Source organism: Drosophila nasuta, chromosome X (genome assembly GCF_023558535.2).
Source record: "Drosophila nasuta strain 15112-1781.00 chromosome X, ASM2355853v1, whole genome shotgun sequence".
NCBI classification, from domain to species: domain Eukaryota; kingdom Metazoa; phylum Arthropoda; class Insecta; order Diptera; family Drosophilidae; genus Drosophila; species Drosophila nasuta.
In genome coordinates, this window is record NC_083459.1 from 7,387,784 (window position 1) to 7,414,028 (window position 26,245).

A 26,245-nucleotide genomic window follows, 5' to 3' on the forward strand; every position below is an offset into this window, starting at 1 on the left:
AAAAAAAGAAAACAAAAAGCACAACGCACTGAGCCAGAATCATAAAACAAATTTCATACGCACTGCAGCTGGAATCTGGGTACTTTAGCTGTTTAGATGCGTTTGTCGAGCTGTGAATGAAAGTCTAGTTCTTTTCTTTTGCTATGCGTAGATCACAGTTTAAGAAACGCTTTTAGACTTTAGTGGCCACAAATATGTCTAAATTAAATATTTATGAAACATGACATGGCCAAAGACAGTCAAACACATGTCATATGCATTAGCTGGAACATTTCTTTAGAAACATGTCGAGTATTAAGTAAATTAGTAATACTTAATTCGCATTGGAGTCTTGTCGCAGGATTATCATTTAATAAATTAGTATATTAAATCAGTGGCTAGAATTTCTTTTTCTAATATATTTTAAGTATAAAAATAATAGCTTTCTTTAAGTATTTCAATAACCAAAGATGTTGGAAAGTAAATACATTTTTCTACATACTTTTGAATAAAGTTAGTAATTAAAATTGATAATAAATAAATATTAATTTTAGTTCAAATCGCAATAGTAACACATCATTTCCATTAAAAAGTAAATTAAATTTTAATACATATTTTTATTAATAAAATTTAAATAGTCATTAAATAATTTAGTAAATAAATGAATCAAATAAATAAAGAATAATCACACAATGAACGCATTAGGTTTTAAATGATTTCAAATATTGAATCGTAAATGCATTTTTAATACACATTATTTAATGCAATTAATATAGAGTAAGAATAAATAATATATGAAATGACACAATATCAACTCTTTAATATTTTAATGATTAAAAATATTGAAAAGTATTTTTAATACATATTTTTTAGTAAAATTAGTAAACAATAAATAATATATAAAATAAAGGTAAAGGTAAAATATTAAAAGTAACATTACAATATCGATACTTTAGAAATGCAATATATAGAGAAATATATACATTTTTCATACAAGTTTTTAAATAGTTGCTTAATTTTAATATATTTAAATAACTTTTTGGGTACTCCGATTATTATTATTTTTACTGACAAGTGAACATTTTTGTTAACGCTAGCAGCATAGTTGGTTTCATTGTTTGTAGCTTTTCTGTTTAGCTGCTTACAAAACAAGCTACTAAACTCAACGCACATGAATAGAATAGAGCATTGGAGCTTCAGCTAGCAGAGTTGGTGTTATTATTTTGTTTTTATTGTACCGAGTGAATGAGTTTATTGTGGATCTTGCGGAAAAGTGTCAAACACCTAAGCGAAAGCAACACAAGCTGCAGGTCGACGACGTTGCTGTGCTGCCCACAACAGCAATAACAACAAGAGGCAAGAACCCGGAGCAGCAGTCAAGACAAGGATGTGAGTATGTCAGGGGTGAAAGGGCAGCAGCAGCAGCAGCAACAGCTGAGTGAAGCCGCAAAGCAAGAGACCAGATGTTGATGTTGCTGATGCTGATGCTGATGTAAATGCCGTTGTTGTTGTTGCTATTGTCGTTGCTGTGGCTGATGCTGTGGCTGATGGCTGACGTGTTTTGTTTGGCTGTTGTGCAAAACAAAAGCATAGCACACAGCATAGCTAAATTTATATAAAAAACGTTTAAGCAGTTGAAGCAGCGGCAATAACAATAACAACAGCGACAGCAAAAATAACAACAACAACAACAACAGCAGCAGCAGGCAATCGCTTTGTATGAAGGGGACATGTAAACAACAGTTGAATGGCAAACAACGCGCAGACGCGCGGATAAAGCTGCTACTGGCGGATACTGCGGATAAAACTGTGCCGGATAACACGAACGCTGGGAACAGTAGAAGCAGCAGCAGCAGCAGCGGCAGCAGAAGCAGCAGTAAAAGCAGCAAAGGCAAAGGCAGCAGCAGCAGCTGAAGCAGCAGCAGCAAAGCAGCATTCGCAGGCAGAAAACGTCGCGACGCGCATAGAGGAAACTTTTTCAAATATAACCAAAGAAATTTGTTTGTTTTGATTCAGTCGTTGCGGGTTTTTTTTAAGGCGAGCAGTCACAGTCAGAAGCGAGCCAAAAAACAGTCGAAACCAAAACTAAAATCGAGTCGAAAATTGTGTTGAGTTTAAATAAATAAACTGAAATAAATATAATTTTGTAAATATTAAAATATTTGGCCAAGTGCCCAAAATCTTTAAAACTAACATCAACATCCACCAAAAGAAAAAAACGTAAACCAAAAAGAAAAATTTAAAAAAGCAAACAATACTTCAAGAATTCTTTTTTTTTAGTTTTTTTGTTTTTAAGTAAGTTTTTTTTTTGGAATTTTTCTTCAGTGCCAAAGTGAATGAGAAAAGTGATTTTGCGGCAATTTGACGGAGCAAAACAGGACGTTCAGGTAAATGCATTGCAAATTGTCTATGAATAAATGTTCGAAGACTTTTGCCGACTTTTCGGCAAAGTTTCGCAAGGCACATTGTCGGCTCTGACATTTGGGGGGGGGGGGCCAAACAATGGGCAAAGAATTTATTGTTTGTTGCCAGCGGGGCCAAAAGACAAAAGCGCAAACATTGTAACATTCTTACAAAATCACACAAAATTGAATTGTATGGCCATCCGCTTCACTCCCCTTCCCACAATTGAATCGAAGCAAGCAAGTAAATCATCTTAAATTAATGCTATTTATTACAATGCTACAGTTCTCAATAGGCAACTGCTTTTCAGCAGTCCTTCCTCAAAATAGGCTGAATCTGAAGCCGGAGCAGGAAAAGCCATTTACCGCATACAATTATGCTTTGTGGCCTGAAATATTAAGGAATCTGTCATTGATTCCATCCAGAGAGTTCAGTTGAAAACGAGCACAGCTGGCCACATATTTGGCATTTAGAGCGATACTAGGAAAATGTGGAGAATTTATGCAGATTGCAAGTGATCCGGTAACTGGGAATTGGTAACTGGCAAATAACTGGCTAGCATAACTCGTAGTTGGCTTACATGCCTCTCTGCACTTGGTGGCCTTGAGCAAGTTGCAACTTGCAGCAAGACCCGCGCATAGTTTGAGCCATCTTTCTGTTTATGCAACCACCTCCTTACATTGTTTCTTTACCCCACTCCCGCTTTTTCTTGCCGCAGCATAACAAGTTAAAAGTCGCACAAGAACAAGAGCCCAAACTAAAATGCAAGAAAGAAAATATTACAAAAATACAAAATACAAAAAAAAGGAAAACAGAAGAAAAGAAAATTTCCGTTCCTTTTGTGAGAAAAATAAAAACTAAAGTTACAAACTTGTCAGGCAGCTGGTTTATTTCTTGCTCCAAGCACATTAACTAAGCCATTTCATTCGTCTCAAACAATTCTAGTTTCATTTCAATTAAATTCATTTTTAAATTTTAGTGTTTGATTCTTTATAGAAATAGTCTTCATATATACGGTTAATCAATATTTATTTTTCTGTTGTATTATTGTTTTCCTAAGAATATTATTTTATTCCTCAACGTATATAAATAATATATTTTGTTGATATGCACAAATATTCAGAAATAAACTGCAAAAACGTTACTTGCCAAAAATTAATATAATTCTTAATTACTTTTCGTATTAAATTATGTAAATTTTAACGTTAATGTAGAAAATATTAAAGTATAGAAAAGTGGTTTAAAAAAAAAAATTAAAGTGTAAAACTTTGCCAAAATACATAAATTTTAAAACTGTTCAAATTAAATTTAATATTTTATGTAATGTATATATTATATGCACTTTCTTCTTAGAAAAATAAATAATAGAATATTCAATATTATTTAGAAATTATAAAACGAAATTAAATGTCTAAAAATGAATTTGTGCAAGAGTATAAAATAAATATTTATCTAGATGCGCGCTTACCATGTGAATATTTAAATCAATTTCTGAATATTCTCAACATTTTTTTTTAGTTTATATAGTTTATAGATTTACTAAGCAGTTATTTGCAATAAGGTATCATAGCAACACATTTTAGGAAAATCTCATTAATGCCAAATTTAACATATTTGAGCTTTGTTAATTTGCGTTAATATTTCATATAAGTTTTATTTTGATTTTGCATATTAAAAATAATTATTATTTAATAAAAAAATGTACTGTTATTATTGTGACAACCTAATCTGGTTGTAAATATAATTAATAATAATTACTTAAACTTAAATTAGCCTAAGGAAATGTAATGCAAAAATGTAGCATACTTTTGAGCGTCCGATTTGCGCATAGTCCTAAGCGCGCCTTTTAAGTTAATGTGTAGTGTATGCGAGTGTCTCGTTGATGCGGTCAGCAGCTTTTGCGTTTGCTATTTTAGTCCAGGGCTTTGCGCGTCATGTTGTAGACTGTAAAACTGTCGAAAGTGTGTGCGCTCCATAAGACGGGCGGCTGCTCTGTCCAGCTTCCGTCCGAGATACTTGTGGCAGCAGTTATGTAGATGGGAGATGGTAGATGGGAGATGGTAGATGGTAGATGGTAGATGGAACTTTTCTGCTGCCCTGTCGCTCATTCGAGCATCGATTTTCCAGTCGAGTCGACAACTGGCAATTATGTGGGCCAAGTGAGAGGCGCAGAGAGTGCGAGCGAACAAATTAGAAGCGAAATGCGATTAAGTTGTAATTTGTAATTGCATTTAGTTAAATGCGTTGCAGCATGCCGCATGCCGCATGCCGCATGATGTAGTATGTAGTGTGTTGTATGTGCCGCATGTGGTAAATATTAACTCGATGCCCGAGAGTCGAGGAATTCAATTCAAGGCAGTCGAATGCTAAACTCGATTCGGAGCTCAGCTGCCACATGAGTCGAGTCGACTCGAGTCGAGTCGAGTTGAGTTGAGTCCAGTGGCACACACGTGCCGCACATATAAATCAATATGGTCATTAACATTAATGAACCAGGCAGCAGGCATTAAACTGCTACGCCAGGACCTTTGACAGCTTGCCGCAGCGGCCAAAAAGTTAGTCACATTACATCTGCGAACGTATGTTGTATGCCAGCGCATAGATACCCTGTAAATTACACATGCGCTGACCAAATTCGTTAAGCTTTAAGATATTTGACTTTTGACCTAGGGCAAAGCAAACAGTACAAAGAAAATAAAAGCGTTTTGCGTTTGGCAAACATTTTGCAAGTTTTTTTTTTGTGGCTGCACAAAAGAGCGAAACCGTAAACTGAAACAGTGGCAAAGCCAAAGTTAAAGTTAAAGCCAAAGCCAAAGCGAAAGCCAAAGTCAAACCTAACCCAAGCAGCCAAAAGCTGAGGCTGAGCAAACCGTAACCGTAACCGTAACCATAACCCAGCGTAACCCTTGCCAAACAGCCGCATTGCCGTTGACCTTGTGGTCCTTTCCCCTTCCCTCTCTTGCCTTCACCCAGCCAGCTATTCACTTTGGTGTCGTCTGTCGAACAGCGCTGCGAGTTTCATGCGCGAATTATTGAAAGAAAAACATTAAGATGAAATAACGTTCGCCTCCGCCCCCGCCTCCGCCACTGTCCGCGTCCCGCAACGTTTTGGCAGTCATAACTTTTGTTGCTTGTTTGCGGTCAGTTGGCTTATTTGCTCTTGGCCATTTTTATTTTTCTTCTTCACTACGAATCCAACTCGGGCCATGTCTGAGCCCCAATGTGTTGCCTTTTTTTTGCTCTCTTTGCTGCTCTTTTGTTGTTGCCGGGTTGTGTTTAATAGCACCTGTGGCTGCCTGCTAATCATGATTTTAATGACTTTTAGCAGAGGTTGCCCAGTCATATTCCTCTCCTCTCCTCTTCCCTGCTCTGCGCTGCACTGGTCAGCCACCTGGGCGAAAGTGAAAGCCTTTGAGTGAGGCAAAAAACACAAAAAAACACAAACTTAACGCCGCGTGCTGAAAGGTTTATCAACCAGAGTTGCCCTCTCGCGAAAAGGTTGCAATTAATTTTTTAAATGCTTTACAACTTGACCAAGCCCATTGTTGTTTTTGTTGTTGGCCATGCTTTGGCGCTGCTGCTGCTGCTGTTGCTGCTTCTGTTGTTGGCGGCTTAAACAAAGAAATTATTATTTAGCCACTGGCTTTTTAATGCCAAGCACAAAAACTTGGTGTTGATTGAGTGCTAAGCACACATTTGAGTTAGGCTCAAAACTTTCTGGTTCTTCATCCGATAGAAAAACTCGATGCCCGAAGTTCACTAAAAACAACAAACAACAAAGCTGCAAAAAAAATTCAATAAAAACAGCAGTAAAATGTTGAACAATTCTGATTGTTGCTAGCAAATAAATTTATAGATTTAACATTGCCAACATTTTGATTTATAAATGTTGGAATATTAATTTATTTATTTTTGTGAAATCAAAAATGTTTAATAGAAGTGTGTCGATAAAGATTTTTTTTTACAAATTAGTTTAATTAGATTCAAGCTGTTAGAAATTGAAATATTTTACAAGGATTCTCCCACTTTGAGTTTTTGTGAATGCTGCATAATTTTATTAAATTCTTTGCAAATTTTTGCTAGAAATTAGATTAGATGAATGTTCACTTCGTAAATTCCAATATTTATATAATTTAAAATGCATAAAATATCTGGTAAAAGAGAGAAATTTTATTTGGTTTGATTACAAAGTCAAAACTAAAGAAGAGATGTAAAGAGAATAATGTGAAGAGAATTAAGTTATTGAATAAAGAAGCTGTTAAGCGAATGCAAAAATATAGAAGGAAATAATAAGATAGAAATAATGAAAAATACAAAGAACATACATACATAAAAAAGTGACAAAATCTAGATCGATTTCCAGGAAAGATATTGAAAATTTGCGAATGTGAAAAGCAGACGCGTCAGAGATATAAATAGCGGAGAGAGAGAGAATAATAACATTTGGCTTTGTCGCAACAATTTTGGGCATTATCAAAGTCCCAGCTGAAGTTAAGGTCAGTTCAGTTTGGTCTAGGGACTCTAATTATATTTATTGTTTAGCATTTGGCATATGGACACAGCGCCAACAACATGAATAGCAAACGAAATGGGGGAGTGAGAGATGCGTTCAATGGGCCATCGCCTATCGGATGACAATGCTCAGACTGCGATTGTCAAACATTTGGATTCGTTTCTGGTAACGTCGCCGTCAAGTCCAGAGAGTCCAGAGAGCGGAGCGTAGTCCACAGCTGTCCTTGGGTAATATAATCGCCCAAATTCGACACCACAACAAACAGACGAAATATATTTCATTTCAATAATTTCATTGTGATGCCACCGATGATGATGGCCAGTGATTGGCCAGAGGTGTGAGTCCCTCGACGTTCTAGGCTCTCGATACTGATTTCGGTTCTGGTTTCGGTTTCGGTTACGATTTCGGTTTCGGTTTCGGATGCCCAATGACGTAGTCGTCGTAGACGTAAGCGCAGCCCGTGGGCTCTGTCAATATTGGCACAACACTTTGTTTACTCTCTCACGACGACAGGCGCAAAAAAATGGAATGAAAGAAAGCAGAAGTGGTTGAAGAAGGGGAGGGGGAGACAGAAGGAGCAGCAAAGAAAACACACACACACACACGAATACAGAGAAATATGTTAAATCGACAACATATTGAATTTAGATTTAGTGTCGCTGTGGCACAGGAAGCAGGCTGTGTTCAAAGCGACTGAAAAAGAGGCGTGCCAGAGAATGGGGAAGGGGAAAGTGGAAAGTGGAAAGGGAAGCCAAAGGAGCGTGACAGCGAGGAAGCGTCCAATCGAGCTGCTGCTGCTGCTGCTCCGCAGTTCGTTGACATCTGCTGACAAAAATGAAAAGATAACAAATGAGCGATGTGAGAGGCGAAAAGAAAGCGAGCTCGTACCTTGTGATGGCAACTTATGTAAATGTATTCAGGCGGCGTGAGGCAATTACGGACACAACAATAATCACAAGGCAGGCGACGACGACGACGAGGACGAGAACGAGGACGAGGACAATGTTGCAGCGCTAATGCGTCCCTGTTGCACGTGGCTCGCTTTTCGCTGCTCGTTGCTCGTTGCGTGTCGCCTTGCGCTCCACGTAATAATGAAAAGAAAGCAGCTGAAAAAAGCGTAGCAAGTATTTTGCCTTTGATGCCAGCAGCAGCAGCGAGCCTTGAACAACATTGCAGCATGCGGCATGCGGCAAGTGGCAAGTGGCAAGTGACAAGCGAAACCAGCAGCGACTGCCGCTGAAATATTGAGCAAACAATGAAAGGATTTCAGTCGCTCTCTCTCTTTAACAGTTGTCCCTTGCACCTCAGTCTCTGTTTCAGTTTCAGTCTCAGCTTCAGTCACTGCGGTCTGAGGTCTGTGCTTGCAACAGGTTGCCGCACACGCAAACACACACAAGGGAGAGCCGTCTGCGGTTCTGTCACTCTCGTGTCGTCGAGCCAAACTACAACCCAAAAAAACATAGCACACTTTTCAGCGTGGCGACATTTTAAAGACGCAATTGCTGAAACTTCTAAACAGCATCGTCAAGTGCGGCAACCGGCAACCTGTGCGGCAGACAAAGTATTTCAGTAATCCAAGATATCCAAAAAATATGTAGCCTCTCAAGCAACTCTAACCACAGCAATGTTAACAAGCTGTCGAGCGTTGATTGCTGCTGCTCTTGCGTGTGTGCGTAGGCGAAGTTTGTGCTTGAAACTGTGAAGTATTGAAGACAGTTGTGGGCTGAAGCTATCAGCAATCATTAGATTGCAAAGGTCTCTTTAACCCTTTTGGGACCAATGTTGCCTGTAGGCAACGAGTTGCAATTTCTTGTTCGATATCTGTTGCTTTTAGATTTTATCTTTTTTTTTTATATATATTAATGAGTTTAGTCAACATTTTAGAAATTCAATTGAGGAACTTTTATCTTTACTGTATTCATTTGGATTGCTTATATTTTTATATAAAGTTCTCCATATTTTGTTATTTATTCAATTATATTACCTTTATTAAATTAAAACTATAAACATTTAAGCGCAGAAAACTTTCAAAACGAAAAATTCGATTTAGCAAAAGTGAACTTAACAATTATGAAAGCTATAGTCGAATGTGCTTGACTATGAGATACTCGTTTCGAATGAAAGCAAAACAATGATTTATATATTTTAAAATATTTAAAATTAATATACCACAAACATTAAAAATTTACCAATATATAATAATAATAAACGCATTCAATATACCAGATTGTGTTTATTTTCTGTTTTTTCCATTCTAAAGTGTTTCTAAAATAACTGTTGCAACTAGTATAAAAAGTGTATTTAACAATAATCAAATAAGATAGATAAGTTAAGCAGATAATAGAATTTTTTTATTAGTATGACTATTAAAGCGTAGATTACAAAATAATTTATAACCTAAAGTAAAATTACAACAAATAGAGTTTACTTCTCGTGCAAAATACAATATAACAAAAATGGAATTTAACTAATTTGAATATCGACGTTAGTAATTCCAATTTCTATCATTTAATTTAATAAAAGTAAATTAATTGGATAAACAATAAAAAGAGCTGCTTACTTTACATTATTTAATTTAGTAGAATTGCGTAAATTAGTAATGCCAAATTTATGCGTTAACTGTTCATTGCTGACCTTCAGCAAAATACATATGTATGTAAATATTTCTCTAAATTGAAGAGTTTTTTCAACACAAACTTGTTGATTTAGTTTGAATTGAGTTCGCATATGGATTGAACATATTGAACAGCACTTTTGGCTTTGTCTTTTGTGAGCATTTCCCCTTCACATTTGCACATGCGATTGCAATTTCCGCTGCTCGGGTTCACGAAGGACAAACAGAGAAAAGCCGGAAAATATGGAACGCAAATTTCGCTCACGTGTGGCAAAAGTGTATGCTGACAAATACATATTATGGAATGACATCGAATGGAATGGAATTACAAATGCAAATATTTCGTTACATTTGTCAATGATTATGCAAATGTGCGCAAAATAATCTTGCAAAGAGATCTGAATTGATTTGCATTGATTTACAGCAGCTTCTTTTGTCTTTCTTTTGTGAGTCTTTTGTTGCCATTCGAAATGGCCAGGTATTTAAATATTAATTGATACGTCTGCAGCGCAAAACAAAACTGAAATTGGATCCAACGCAATCGCGTTGCTAGAAATCTGTATTAAAATATATATGTATGTATACTACTATATATAGATAGTATTTTTGTTGTTTTTGGAATTTAGTTGTGAAGCTGTTGACTAATGTCTGCAATTAATTACAGTCTGCTCGTGCTTGTTTATGCTTGCAGCCAGTCCACACCTGTGCGTAATTAGGACACCTGCCGTGTCTACATTCAAACACCATTCAGGACAAAAGCAGCCGGGAGCCGGGAGAGAGAGCTGAAGGTGCAGCACAGCACTTAGCAGCTAGCTGCTAGCGGCACAACGTTTATAATTCATAATTGTTGTGTGCGCATAATTAACACATCATTAGACAATTTCTCTCCCTTTCCCCTCGCTCTCTTTCTCTCACTCTCTCTGTCTCGCCTCCTTTTGTGTTTATGTTTTAATTCAATATTGTTGCAACTCAATCAAATACAGAAAGAGTGAGCGAGAGAGAGCGCACACACAATTGACATGTGTGTTTATACAATGCGAAATTTCATTTATATTTAGAATAGAGCAAGGAACGAAAGAACTTCGAGCAGTTCATTAGCTTCAAGGGATGAATAATCATTAAGGTAAACAATTAGCAGTGACATTGAAAATTATTAATTTGTGGACAGAGCATCTAAGACCTTCAGCCTCCATTAAATGCAAAGCATAAATATAAACATTATAGTTCAAAGCTACGGGCAGAAAATACTATTTAAATTGAAATTTTCTTTATACTTTATTTACAAGATATCTTGTGATAATAATACATTTTTTTTTTGTATGGAGAAAATTAAAGACTCATTTTAATATAGTAAATATTTACGAAAATAGTTAGGAAGTTTCGAGAATTTACGGAAATTATATTACAACTTTTTTTGGGTGGCTTATAGGAAAGGTAAATAAAATATTCAATTTGAATGCCAGCAAATAAGTGTGCTGCAGACGAATTGCACATTTAACTAACGGAAAATAAAGTATGAACTTGATAAGCTTTCTGCAATTATGCTCTCATAAAGATTAGACAAATTCTAATTTCAAAATTCAGCAAAATAGTTTGTCGAACAATTTTTAGTTTCTACAATAGTTTCACAATAATATTGCAATAATAGAAATTGTATATTACTAGGCAACACGTGAACCTTTATCAAATAATACAATAATGTTATATTAATTTTTTTTTGTTAATTCTCTGGAGAAACTGTCGCGTGTCTAAAATGCAAAAAACATATACCAAAAGATTTTTTTATTTTGCGTAAAAATGAATCTTATATCTCATGATAAGCAATTTAAGAATGATCTTGGAATTATTTTTCTGTTTTAAGAAAAGAAAATAAACGAATTTATATATTTTATGGTAAAACTCAAAAGATTTCTAACACCAATCTTAGCTCTAAATACAGTGATAGTCCTGAGCTTATTATAAAAATAACCTAAACTTGTTTTCAAAATGTTTTCAGTTTGTGTTTTTTTTTTTCACTTAAAACAAAGAATTTCCCATATACATATATTTTGATAATTTTAGGTGCAGCTCTATTAATTTGCAGCTGCCAAATTACGCATACGCAACGTGAGCTCGTTATACAAATTAATGATATCAACAATTAAATTAATCAATTCGCTCAGCAAATATATAATCAATAATTAAGATATATAGCATATGAGGAAAACAATTGCGCCAATGAATTGAACATTTTCTAGGGCAGAGCTTTATACATACATATGTATGTAGATGCTTTGCTACAGGGTATAACAATGGGTATTTTGTGTGACGCTCTTTGCTTGCGCCATTGCTGTTGTTGTTCGCCAGCGTATCAATCAATTTTATTTAATCATTTATTTAATCAAATTTACTGATTATGCAAACAGCACACAGACACGCACACTGACTGACACCTCATAGAAGAGGAGACAAGGAACATAGCTCGTGGTGTATATATATCATATATCATATATACATACATACATATGTATGTTTATGCTTACATTGATATGCGCATTTTTTCGTTGTTGTTCGTTTTTGCCACCGCTGCTGTCTGAAGGTTTGACGATTGGACGGCAGGACGGCTGGACGGACGTGGCACACGCCCATAAAAACGCCCATGCAGATGGGCACGCACACACAAATCAAATATAATAAAGTGCTTGCTTCTCGCATCGCTCGCCCTTTTTTTTTTGTTGCTGTTCCCGCTGGTCTCGTCTCGTTTTTTTCGGGTTTCGAACTGCGAGTACCTTCTGCTTCTGCTGCTGCTGTTGCTGCGGTTGTTGTTGCGGTTGCTGTGACCCTTTATCGGTAACTTTATCGCCCAACAGTTGTTTCGTCACCTACCGAAAATTGTCCCCTAAAAATGTTTGTTCCATGTTTGCGAAATGTGCTGCAATTAAAATAATAAAATAATGTCTTTAAGGCTTACGCAACTACTCTAGTTGAAATTGTTTATCTGCTGTCACATAAATAAATACTAATTAAATTGTCATATGAATGTATCGCTCTTGTTGTTGTTGTTGTTGCTGTTGTTGTTGGCCATGGCAAGTGGAGCAAATTGTTTGCCGCTGCACTCTGCACTCTGCACTTTCTGCACTCTGCACTCTGAGCTGATGGCTTGTCAGCAGACTTGATTTATTGACGATGTGGCTGGCCTGCTTGCTGCGAGAAGCATGTGATTTATGCCATTCCGAAAAGAGAGCGCTGACTTAGTGCGGCTTTAACGATTTAAGACTTGAGGCGCCATCAATTTTGTTGCATAGTTACATGTAAATATCAGCTTAATTAATTGCACTTTGATTTGAGAGCAAGGTCGGTGGTTTAAGTATTGTAGGATACGTAATCAACTGATTGCAAGGCATGTGAATAGCAGTGATAGAAAGAGAGAGATAGCGAGAGCGAGATAGAGACGTAGATTAACCCCAAGCAGGCAGCTCTAAACACATTTTTAGTGGCAACAAACAATAAGCAAGCAATCTCTCTCACTATCTCTTCCTCCTCTCTCCCTTTCTGTTGTCCTGCCTGTCTGCAGGCGCTGGCGACTGCTGGCACATGGGGCGTATGTGTAACATTTGTCGCACGGCTCGCTGGATGTTTTAGTGGCACGTTTAAATGAATAACAAAAGCCGCTGCTAGCCCGAGAGCAGCAGCAACAACATCAAGAACAGACAGGGATATAGACATTACGTATACGCCACATGGCCGTCGCTTTGTCGCCTTGATGCGCGCGCGACGCGTAATGAATACTCATTAAAAACTAGCAGCGGGCAAAAACGGTTCGCCTATGCCAGCCAACCATCCAACCATCCAGCCAGCCTATGCACAGCTCAACTTACATTAGTTTCATTCGCCATGCTGCTGCCCCCTTGCTTGTTCCACCTCCTGCTTCCCCTCTGGTCATGCTTTTGTCTTGTCGTTATCTCGCGCGCTGGATGTCATGTGACCTTGTAGCCTTGTCGCTGCGTATACGTAATATGCGACATGGCGAACTTTCATTGATTTTGTGCAGGTGTCTGTCATTTTTATGAGTCTCCTCCTCCGAAACATAAAAGGAAGCGAGGCGCTCAGCTTGGCTCTGCTCTGCTTGTTATGTGTTAATGCCCCAACTTGTTAGTTATCACAGCATTTTGTGCCGAGCGCTGCACTGGCGGCCATTTTAATTTGTTTTGATAAACTTCGGTGCTCAACTTGCCTCTCTGTCTTTTTATCAAAGTTATTAAGTTGCGCATAAAACTGAGTTACACTCTAAGCGTTCACTCGTGTGTGTGTGTGTGTGTTTGTGTGCGTGCGAACGTGTGTGTGTGTGAGAGAGCTGTAACTAAAACATAATAAAGCATAAAAACTTTCGGCTGCAAGTTTTGCGCCTTGATTAAGACATAGTTGATGATCTTTATGGCGCTCATAATGATGCCAGCGATGATCATGTTTAATGCTGATAATGAAAGTTATGACCATCTTTCACAGTGGTAACTAGACGTTGACGAACTGACAGACAGCAACTGATAAAACACTTCACAGACTGACTGTGCGTGAGTCCATTTCAAAAATGTGATTCATTTGAATTTTAATGAGTGACTGCAACTTGGCAGATTTATCAGCGTTGTCAAGGCATTAAATAAAAAAGGAAAAAAGTGTGCAGTAAACAAAGAAAAGCAGCGGAAAAGTTTCCAACAAATGAGACACAAAAATTTCGAGTACCTGCCTAGCAGGCAAATAATAAGTATTGCGGGTATTTGTTATCGTATTCCTATTCGTATTCGTATTCGTATTATGGCCTCAACAATTTCAAGCAGCTTAAGCGAAACAAACATCAAATACTCTCGCACACACAGTGTCCCATTAATTGCTGTGTAGGTTGGGCAAGTTTTATGAGGCTGGCTTCAATTATTTTTTGTAGTTGTGAGCCCTGGGACAAGCCCCAAAACAGTAAAAATGTTTTGCCATTCTCTCGGCTTATTTTGACTTTATTTATTTCTATATTCTTTTGCCTGCCTTCTGTGGCCGACCACTTCTCCTTTCGCACACAAAGACTGACAATTAGCCACGCCAATTAGTTGAAACATTATTATTTTCCACAATTATTCGACAAATATATATAAAAAAAACAAAATAACTGCCAGAGGGAGGCGAGAATAATGTGAGAGCTGAACTGCGTCTTTGCTGTGAGTGTCTCGATGTTGCCCTCTGTGCTCGGCATAACTTTGTATTGGGCATTGTAAAACGTTATGTGCCTGGCTTATTAAAAGCAGCAGCATCCCATGCCTCAATTTGCATATGAGTCGCATTCAACAACGAGGGCAACAAAATGCGAATATCATGCGAATAACACACACACACACACACACGCAAACTCGGTCTCAGTTACAGTTACACACATGGCGTATACGCAATGTACAATATACACATTGTGACTGACTGTGATTCGTTTGCTGTGTGTGTGCGTGTGTATGTTTTTTTTCTGCGCTGCCAGCTTCAGTTTAGCTTGTCTATCTATCTGTCTCGCTGTCTGTGTCTCTCTGTATATCTTGTCTCTCTATTCATCTCTCGCTGTCGTGTCCTGCTGTCTGTTATCCTTTGCCTGCCTGCCTGCCATGTTTATTGTTGTTACTTTTATTGCAATTGGGCGACATTTGTTGCGTGTCGCTGTCGCAGGTGAAACTAGCAACAATTTTGTATATTTTTTTTCGCTCTTTCTCACTCACTCTTTTCATGAAGAACGCGTTTAACAACAGTAAAAAAAATGCATCTAAAAAGTAGAGAATTTTCCACTTCTTTTTCTGCTACGTTGTGCACAGCAACCACAGGCAATTGTTGGCGATAACATGATTACGTTGTGGCATATAAAAGGAGAACCAAAACTCAAAAAAAAATGGTACTATATCAACTGCGTTTAATCAATTTTTAGATTTGATATTTGTTTGCTTTGCTCCGCTTTGGGCAAAATGTAAGCAGCAGTTTGTATTTGTGTTGCCATTGTTATCAATACGAAAAGAGAATTGCGTAGAGTTTTGTGAATTAGCAAATGCAATCAATAGCCAGCATTCGATGCGTTCAGAATGTTCTCTTTATACGATGAGTAAAACTTGCATATGAATTTTCTGTTTTTTGTTTTTTTTTTGTTGTGTAATTTATTAAGTGATGAATCCGTTCAAACAAATAGTACCATTTTATCAGAGATAAAGCAAGTAAGAAAGTTAGAGTTGAGTATTCTTGGGAAAGGAAAGGAAGTCGGTTTTATTCTTAAAGTGGATCAAATTAATATACTCAATAAAATACTAAAATATGCCAAAGGCAATATTTGGAATATCGATTTAGTAATCCATTTAAAATTAATACACTGTACGATATTGAAATATCCATGGCTATATTTAATATTTCGATATTCTGTTAGATTTAAATTAATATAAATAAATACATAAATATACCGAAGGCTTTATTTGGCATATCAATATACTGTTATATTGCAGAAGTTGATGTTCTGAATAACAAATTATTTCTTAAATAACTTCTACAGCTGTTATCTGATCGCAATCAAACTTTCAGTAATCCAATCCAATATAAATATTTAAAAATCTGTAAATGAAATACAAGTAAATTTGTAACCTATTCACTGTCAGCTGAAAAGTAGGCAACAGTTTGTGGAAGAGCATGAATTAGTGAAAGAATATTTATTTCATGCATATTCTGTTTTTAGAAAATTCATTAAAAATGAAATTGGACTGTCTCACAGCTGTTGTGCTTTCAATTTAGTGCTGATGACCAAAATACTGAGTTACAATGGCAATATTCTCGTTGCTTCCTTATTCACACTGCTGCAGTTTGCTATTTTATTGTTGCCATTATTGCTGCTAAATTGTGGCATCCTCTGAGACAAGTGCGAGTGCCCCCCAAAAAGTATGTACTATAATATATAGTATACATAGTATAGTATAGGATGCTATGTCTATTGTGCCATTAAAAGTATTTTGAACTTGCTGCAAAGTCATGCTGTCTGCCATGCAGATTTCATTGTTATCCCTATCCCCATTATTTGCATTCAAATGGTCCGCACTTTGTGCAGACCTCCTGCAGGTAGCCATGGCAATCGTTTCCCCTCTCCCTCTTGCTGTCTCGAAAACTTGTTGCAAGTTTGCTGGCAAGTGTTGACTAAGCCGGGCGTCCAGTGAAACGCATACATTACGTATACGTAATGTTAGCGCGCTGCAGGTAACTCGCATATTTAGTAATTTATTGCGTTTTTCTGGGTATTTTCCTGTTCACTTTGTTTACTCGCCGTGCTCTCTCACATGTTCTCTCTCTATCTCTCGCTGTCTCGTTTCCAATTGCCACTCACATTACATTTGTATAACAACAGCAGAGAAAAAGAAAAGAAAATGTTCAAGTGGAAACACGCGCCGCAACATTTTAGCCCAGACAACGAACACAGAAAGAGAGAGAGAGAGAGAGAGAACAAGTAAGAGTGAGTGAAACAGACAATAAACATAAATATGAAAATTCCAGAAAAATAATTTTTTATTATGTTGCAACAACAAGAGAAAAGAAAAGAGAAAAAGCGAGAGCGGACCTGAGATTTGCATTAGAGTGCGCATTTTGAAGTTGACTTAACTTGAATTCAAGTTGCGCTATAAAAATTAATGAACTTCAGCAGTAGAAGCAGCACCACAATCACTGTAACTGACTTCGGGGTTGAAATGGCATTTTAGCTGTTACATGAGCCAGATGAGCAGATGGAATTACGCTAATACAAGTGGCCGACTACTTGGCTAGCAACGAACAGCGAGCACCCAACGACAACTCAACAGGGGAAACAACGACAATGAGCAGGAAAAACAATTGAAGGAGGAGGAAACACTGCGCAAAACTTGTGGCGAATTGCAGTGCACAGAGAAGTTCTTGGCTGGCAAACCAGTTGAAAAATTACGCCAAGCGTTGTTAAATGAGCGTGTGGCCGAAGCAGCAGGAGCCAAACTAAAGCAAAGTAGTTGCAAGCCAGAGCAACAAAGCGAACAACTGGGGCGGCAAACAAATAAATGAATGTGCAACCAGCGCAAAGCGGTGGCAACTCTGGTTGCAAGTTGCGAGTTGTAAGTTGCAGCTGCAGAACTGTGCGCCACTTAAGTGCCAACAACAAAAAGCAATTCAAGTTGATTGGCAGCCAAAGATAAAGACGCGTCTATAAAACATTCTCGCGGCAAAAGGTATGCGGCAGCCTTTTTCTATTTTCCTCTCCTCTATTGTCGGATCCTCTCAACAATATGTGGCAAAGCTGGTGCTGCACTAAAAATCAATTGATTCGTTTGTAGCAAGCACAGCAAAACAATAACATCAAGCAGTCCATTTGGCAAATTCTCTCAGTCACTGTCGCAGTCTCCATCTTCATCTCCATCTCTTTCTCCTCCCTCCGCTAACTGTCGCTTTCGATTTCTCGCGCTCGCTTGCGCTCTCGCTGACGGCGGCAATTGAACAAATTCTAGTTAAATTGAACAACATAAAAATATGTAAATTTCTGGTGTGTCTAACAACGGCATAAAATGTCGTGCGTATATCGAACAGAACAGAACAGATACATACACACACGGGTTGAGGCTGAGAAACAAGTGGTGCGTAAAACTGATGACGCGACACGTTGACAATCGACAATAGCAACAACAGCAACTAGAACAACAACAACAACGATGGCCATAGGCCGCCAATAAAATGTGCGTCAGCGACATCCTAAAACATGTCAGCAAGCTGTGTAGCATTTCAGCTGAGTCTGCTCGACCGACAGCTATGCTCGAAGGTGCCCAACTAGGCGTATGCTTAATATGTGATACATGCTTTGAATATGTGCAATATTTAAAATTCAAACTCTTTATTACATGCGTTTATTATTTAGTATTAGTTGGATAAGTCAACTACATATTTTAAATATTATGAATAACTCTTTTATTTACCAACTTATTATTAAGATGAGTTCGCAAAGTATTCAATATACTATATGAAACGGATACTTAACAGCAAGTTTAATATGTTAGTACAAGTATTTAATTATTAATACTTTGCGATTTGATTTAAAGCTGTCCAATCATATTTATTGTATTATATTAATTCTTATTACTCCATTAAAATAAGAATATGAATTACCATTTTATTTTTTAATAATAATTTGCATTAACTTATTTAGCAAATATTAATGCCACTAAAAGTCTGTTCATTTGTAATATTATACGTTTTTATATTAATATTTTTAGTGTAATTTAATTACTTTAAAAAAGAGCTCAAATAAAAGCTCTTAATTTATATGTTTCACTTCTCGTTCAGTGTCAAACAGATGCACATTTACCGATTGTCACAACTACTTTGCAATTCCAACTAAATCCATTTTATTTCTACACAGCAACTGCTATTTCCATCAGCATTAAATGCCAGTTAGTTGGCAACTACTTTTATAGAGTTGAATCAAACTGAAATTGGTTTGTTTGGCAGATCGTTAAAATAAGTGTTTAGCTAACACAACTTTAGGTTCACTGTCAACATTGTTGACTGTTGAATCTTGTTGATTGATGTTTAGTTTGTGTTGCCTAATTGACTCTGTCCATGTAAAGTGAATCAAACTAGCTAACAGCAATTTCGTTATTAATATGCTCTCTGATTTTATATGAACAACATGCAGGCAAATATTTAAATAATACATTCATTTATTCTCGGTGCAATTAAGTTTGAATTTACTGGGAGTGAGACTTCTATTTGGCGAGACATATTAATTTGCAAGTGACCAACAAAAAAGTGATTTGTGTGTCGCAGTCGCAGTTTCAGCCTCATTGGTAAATGTATCTTTTGAGGCATTCATCTTGCGGGTTAGTTGGCCACATTAATCCAAAAACGGCGAAATGGCTCAAAGCGATTGTTTGCAATTGTTTAGTTTTGTGTTTTTACTTTGTTCGTTTTGACTCGAGGCTGCCGCAGAGATTTCCCAGCTCATGTTTTTTGCATGTGCTTCAAGGCTGCTCGAGAGTCTTAAGTGTAAGTAAGTGGTCCAAGTGTAACGAGTATATGTGTGCCTGGCCTGAATGGGCCCAAAACGCCCATTTTGGCCAACGCCAACGCCAACGCCAAAGCAGATGCTAACTGGGGCACGCCCAACAACTTAATCAAAGGCAGGCCGCTGTCGAAAACAACAAGCGGCAGCAGCAGCAACAAGAGTGAGAACAATGAGCGAAGGAATAAATACAAATACCGATGCGACCATGACAGTTAACACCTTACGATCCCAGGGGTAGAACAAGGGGTTGAGGGGTTGTGTTTAGGGGTTGGGGTTGAGGCTTGCCACCGACCCAGTTGGCATCTCATTTATCAAGTGGTAAACAAACAAACGCGCGCCCATTGTTATTATTGGCATTATTGCGAAATAAACGATGGCGCACAGAGGGAGAGTAGAACGGTGGTAAAAAGGGGTGAGCATAGAGAGGAGGAGAAAGAGAGGGAAAAGGGTAGGAAAGGGTAGCAAAGACTGAGCTGTGGATGGTAATGGAGCTCAGATACAAATTGCTCAATTCAAAATTGTGCTTTTGTGTAATTTGGCCTGTCACATTTGCCACACTCCTCAACACATACACAGAGACTCTCTCACACACACATACACACACACACCAGCACACTCGGTGATAAGGACAAAGACAGATCTACCTATGGCATATTGATGCTTGCGTGACCGAAAGCCTTTCGCAAATGCCGAAACTAAAAATGTTGATTGTTATGGCAGCAACACAAATAAATTATCCCACAAGGATACACGGGCTCACACACACACACACACACAAGGACACGCCCCAAGGGGAATGCAGGGGAGAGAAGTGTGTGTGTGTGTGTGCATCTTGGAGCCATAAATTTATGCCCCCAAAAATATTCCTGATTTCGTAATTGCAGGCAACAGCATTAGTTGCCACAGCGGCTCAAAGGAACAAAAGTCTAGAATGAGAGAGAGCGAGAGAGACAGAGACAAAGAGTGACATTGGAACAGTGGAAAAAGCGGTACAGTGGGATTGCACACGCATTTAATATGAATAAATTAAGTGTATTATTTGCGAGACTATTTGCTCTTTACGTATTATTTTTTGTTTCTTTGCTCTGTGTGCACTTGCTTTGCCCTGCTTTCATTTCGTTTCATTTTGCTGAGCACATAAAACATTAAGCATACGCCCCGTATGCACGCGTCGTCGTCTTTACATCAATTGAGACATTTAACAAAAGGCCGACGATGCCGTTTACCTTTTTTCTTTCCTTTTATTTTTGTATTTTTGTATTTTTTTTTTTTTTTTGAGCTGTGCGTGTGTAATGAATGTATAACACGCTCTCCAACCATTTGGCGATTTGCGATGTTGCGCACAGTGGCACCAAATCCATTGAGATTCCGAGCACATCATAGCGTTGCTTTGCCTCGCTTATGCTCATAGTATTTTCGGTCACTGTGCAATGATTTTGCTGTTCAAAAAACGAAAACGAAAAAAAAGGTTCGTTTTTGCATTTTAGTGCCCAATTTTCTATGCGATGTTCATGCATATGCAGATGCTCATATGTATGTGTGTGTGTGCGTGTTGAGCACTGACCAAGCAACTAAAGGGTCGCCTCCCCCCGTTTTTCCCTTCGCGTCTCATCCATGTCGTCCCTTTGCGTTGCTCAGCCGAACTACACTTAAACCATTTTTGTTTTATTTTATTTTTATATTTCTTTTGTTGGTCAATTTCTTTGCTGCTCGTTCAACGCTCGTTTAGACATCGTTTTGTCATTTTGCTACAGCGCTGACCCCACGACCTAACCCCTCCCCCATCCTCTACACCACTTCCACTTCCATTTCCATTTTTGATCTGCTCTGCTCTGCTGCCCTAAGCAGCTGCTTAGTCATGGGAGAGCTGAAGAGAGCAAAGTGCTGGACGTGTGCTTTAAATGTCAAACCCTTTTCAAAAATCCTAGTCAGACAGGCTAACACAATTTACATCCCCCGCCTCCATACCTCTCTACCCAGTCGGCACGCCACGTCTCTGTTTTTCTGGTTAGAAAGTAGCACGCATCGTAAATTTTCAGCTCGTTGTTGCCGCAATTTTCATACGCACCGTGTGCCCCGGTAGAAATACGCGTGTGTGGCAGATAAATAAAATTGTATTATTAACACATTCGAAATGCCAGGCAATGTTTGGTCAAACGTTGCTAATGCGAGCTCCCTCAACAGGAGATGCATGCATTTGCCTATATCCTGTCTATCTGCCTCCTCTCTCTCTCTCTCTCTCTCTCTCTCTCTCGCTGTGTGTGTGTGCGCGTGCAGGCGCCTAATATCCTTTCATTTGAAATTGTTTACTTGTCAGCCTTGCCCCTTGCCCCGTCGTTGCGCCTCGCCTGTCTGTTTGCCGAACTGCCCATCAAATCGCAGCGTCTGCATATTAATCTTCAGCTCACACAGATTTAGACAGACAGACAGCCCTGGACACGGACTCGAACTCGAACCCGGACCTCGAATATAGTCTTTGGCAGGCTGAGCATGATGACTGGATATGTTGTCATCCAAGCCAGATATCTGGCCACGCCCACAATTTAACTGACTGACTGACTGGTTGACTGCCTGACTGCCTGACTGCCTGTTCAGCTGCCAGTCTCAATATTTTGCAGCGTCTTCTACTTAGACAGACAGACGAGACTGCAATTACTTTCATGTTAAGGACAAGCACGAGCTGAAGCTTAAGTCCAGCTCGCCCAGTCTCAAGTAAAAAAAACAAGTAAGAAAGCTAACGTCGAGTGTGCTCGACTGTGAGATACTCGCTAATTATTTTGAATAAAAGTAAAACAGTATTAAAGTATTGAAATATACCAAATTAATGCAGTGCAAAAATTCAAAATATTTCTGCAGTATTAATTTTAAAATATACCGAAAAATACACAAAAATCCTAAAAATCTACCAAATGCTATATTTGGTATATTAATAAAGTAGTGCATTCAAAATATACAATAAGTGCAAAATACACCAGATTGATTTTTCCCACACAAAATAATTTTATTGGGACCGAAATGCCTCCCTACATAAAAATATAGCGGGTATAAAAACGAGCAGCCCATTGGGAACGAGCCACAAGAGCTGTTGAGAACAGCTGCGAAAGCCGCAACAAACTCAGATCAGATTAACAGAGTCTCTCCCAAAAGCCACATAATATGCCAGCAAATTTATTTATTAACTTACAAAGTTATCGATAAGCGGAGTATGCTAATTACTAATCGATTGCACTTTTAATACTTGATGAATTGCTGAATTTTGAATAAGTGTCTGAGAATCACGTTTATAATCAATATCGAAGATTATTAATTATTAGCGATAATTATGAATTGAAAACGTATAATTTTTTATACTTGATGAATTGCTGAATAAATTTAGATTAGAAATAAAGCTGTTACTTCAATATGACTTACAATATTTTCTTTAAACATTTTTATAAATAATTAAAAGAAAATTTAAAATAAGATTTATTATTTTAATAACTAAATCTACGAAATCTAATTCATGATTAAATTACTGAATTACTAATGAAGCACACAAGCTAATTAAATGCTGTCACGTTAAGTTAGAAAATACAAATCAGTGTATGTTTAATTAATTTGAAAGCAATTAGTCTGCGATTAATAGCCATAGTCTCATCAATTTTGTATTAGTTGGGCAAGTTTAGGCTTTGCTCTCAGTCAAAGACAAAGATTTACCATAACTAGCAGCTGTTGCTGTTGTTGCTGCTGCTATCACTTAATGTCGTCGCATGTGACAAGCAACATGACAAGCGACAAGTCATAGCAACGACTCCCAGTGCATTGCTCTGCTTGTTGGATGCTTTTTTGTTTGTTGCATGTTTGCCCAAATGTTCTCGCATTGACCCTCAATTCAAGGCGCAAGGGTCGCGCATATTTATTGCCCCTGAAATAACAGGCCAAAGCTTCTAGCAATTAGCAACACAGCGTCAAAACGGGATTGCGCAGTTGTCTCCCCCAAAAAAATAACAAAAAAAAACAACTGCAAAACTGTTGACCTTACTTAAAATTTAATGAGTCGTGTGAGCGAGCGAGAGAGCGCTGAAACTGAGCCGCGGCTTTGGCAATTTATTTGCGCCCAACATTTTTCGACGGCCCCCAAAACAAATTACAAATCGGTAGCCCTTCTCCTGCTGCTCCTTCGCATTTGGTGCGCAGGACATTACTCATCGTCATCTCGCGTCGCCTGCAAGTGACAAAATTATGCAAAAAAAGGAAAACGAACAACGAAAAAAAACATCTTTGTAAAGAGCACAAATTAAATGTTTAGCAGCTGACCCTTTGGGTCAAAGTTGAATTATGTGCGTGTGTGTGTATTCGATTTGAATAAATGTTGCCCGTCTTATCAGCCAGCAGCAGACATCAGCGACATGGCCAACTGGCCAACCGGGCGAATGCGCGATAAACGAACGACTAAATTGGTAGTAAAAAAAAGAAGAGAAAACGCATGCTTGATTAGGTGCAAAAGCAGTGTCACAAAAATGTGCAATAAGCACAGAAACAACATTGAAAATTACTAATTTGCTCGTGTTTTGTTTTGTTTTGTCTTTTGCAGAATCTGCTGGGGCCAAGGACGCTGGAGCACAGTGAGTGAATGTGAGTGACGCAAAACAAACTCAAAAAGTTTGATTTAATTGCCTCGAGGTCTCTTGGTTCGAATCTAAATTGAATTATGGCCAATTCAGTTGTACATTGTTAAAAGTTAAATTTACATCAAAAATCTCCTCAACTGGAGAGCTGTGAGCCGAGTGTCCTCGAGTGTCTGCACATCCTTTTTGTGTGCTGTGCTCCGTGTGCTAAAAGTTGGGTCGTAAAACGCAAAATTTGCTGCCATTTCAATGTAATATTCATTACCCTACCAGCACTTGTGAGCATGTCAATATTGGGTTGCGTTCTTTGGATAAGAAATTCAGTTAAATAAAATATGACAAACGGCAAACAAAGCCTTTGCTTCTAACTAACGAGATACCCTGGCAAAGCAACGAGCAATAGATGGCGCCAGTCTACGCGCAGATTGCCTGCTGTTATAACATAATTATCACAAACTATTTTGTAAGTGAATAGTTGTTGTATTTTAAACGGTTTTGGCAGTTTAAGTTGTTCTTACTGTTTTTGAAGCAAAAGTGCTTTGAAACTCTAAGCAACAGATGGTACCAGCTACTGCTATTATAATTGCATACTATTGTAATTATCTTTAACTAATAGCTTCTCGCTCTGATCTTTTTGATTTTTAGAGTATAGTAAAACAATAGTATTAGTTTTGTTACTTTAGTTTGTGCTAGATGCTATTAAACTAAAGCTAAAAGTTGCATAGCTTGAACATAGATTACACCTAATTTAAGCAGTTTATTTGCATTCCCTGTTTCTACGTGGTATCTGCAGGGTATTTGCACATTCAATTGCAGCAGTGTGTGGCGTAGCTGGGGCGACAAAATACTTATTAGAAAGCAAAACGAAGGCACAAAATTAACAATCTTAAGCTGCACTCAAAGTTGTTGTTTGTTGATTTTTGTTGTCGTTGTTGTTGTCGCTGCTGTTGTTGTGACTGTGACTGTTGCTGTTGCTGTTGCTGTTGCTCTGGCTGCTGTTGCTGGCCAATCGTAAATTGTGTGCTCGTATCTTGATTGGCATTTTGAATGCCACTTGGCTTGTCTCTCACAACCAGCGACAGATGTGGGCGTTTATTTTTGAAAGGAGGCTGGCCAGAGCAACAACATCTGAGGGTGTGGCAGCAGTAGCAACAACATCAACAACATCAGCAACAACAATGACAACGCTGGACAATGAACGGCATGACCTTTCTTTTGCTGTTGCCCCTGACTCCGTTGACTGCGTTGACGAGCGCTGCTTTTCGATTTTAAAATGCTTAACAAACAAGTGGCAAATGCTGAAATCACAAATAATAAAGAGCAACAACAACAAGAACAACTGAGCGACAACAATGGACGCTGGTTGACAATAAGAGTCGTCGAACAACAAGTTTATGTGGCACACGCGCCAAGAGTCTGGATGAGATTTTGGCAGCCTTAAAAACTAACTAACTAATTAAGTCAGTAATTAACTAAGTAAGCAGCAACTACACAAAATACTTTTACCTTTCAGTTTGGGGTAATATTCTCGAGTCTTTGAGTAAGTTCTTCAACGACTCGCGAGGGAATGAAAAAGTTGGCAAGTCAATTCTTTGAGGTGACACAGCATAAATGATAATTATAAAGTTTTCATGACTGATGGCCAGCACATCAAGTTGAGCGAGTTATTCTGATGAGACACTGAGTTTTGCCAAATGGAATCTTAACTGCCGACAAAAAGAAGCGAAAAGCTATAAAATCTAAATTCACTCGTTAAAGTTAAACACAATGCGGGAGAGAGGAGGGGACAAAAAACAGCATCAAAATTTAAGAGCTGCGAATAAAATTGAGCTGCGTAGTCTGATGCCAGATAAACTGAAAGATTACAGCAGATGCGCTACTCTATAAAAAAAAGATGTAACAATGTTATCGGAGAGCATAGTTAAATTTAAAGATATATTGCATTTATTTCGCTTTCACTTTCAACAGTTTATTCCATTGATTTATTTGCTATTTTCAATAAGAATTTATTCTCGAATTTTTAAAGTCAGCAAGCAAGAATGTTTTATGATTAGTTTATTTGCCATAAATTATGTTGCACTCCC

At 37.9% G+C, this 26,245-nt stretch overlaps 1 protein-coding gene across 3 annotated transcripts in view; it reads left to right on the top strand.

Annotated features, from left to right (window-relative positions):
* LOC132796257 (sex peptide receptor) overlaps positions 1-26,245 on the top strand; it is an 82,641-nt gene that overhangs the window by 17,534 nt on the left and 38,862 nt on the right. For 2 of the 3 annotated variants that reach the window (XM_060807355.1, XM_060807356.1), the window contains exon 2: positions 24,128-24,168. The gene's annotated coding sequence lies outside the window, so the exon portion shown is untranslated. Of the gene's footprint in view, positions 1-1,706; positions 2,367-24,127; positions 24,169-26,245 lie in introns of those variants that run through there. The other variant, XM_060807354.1, reaches the window with a different exon arrangement.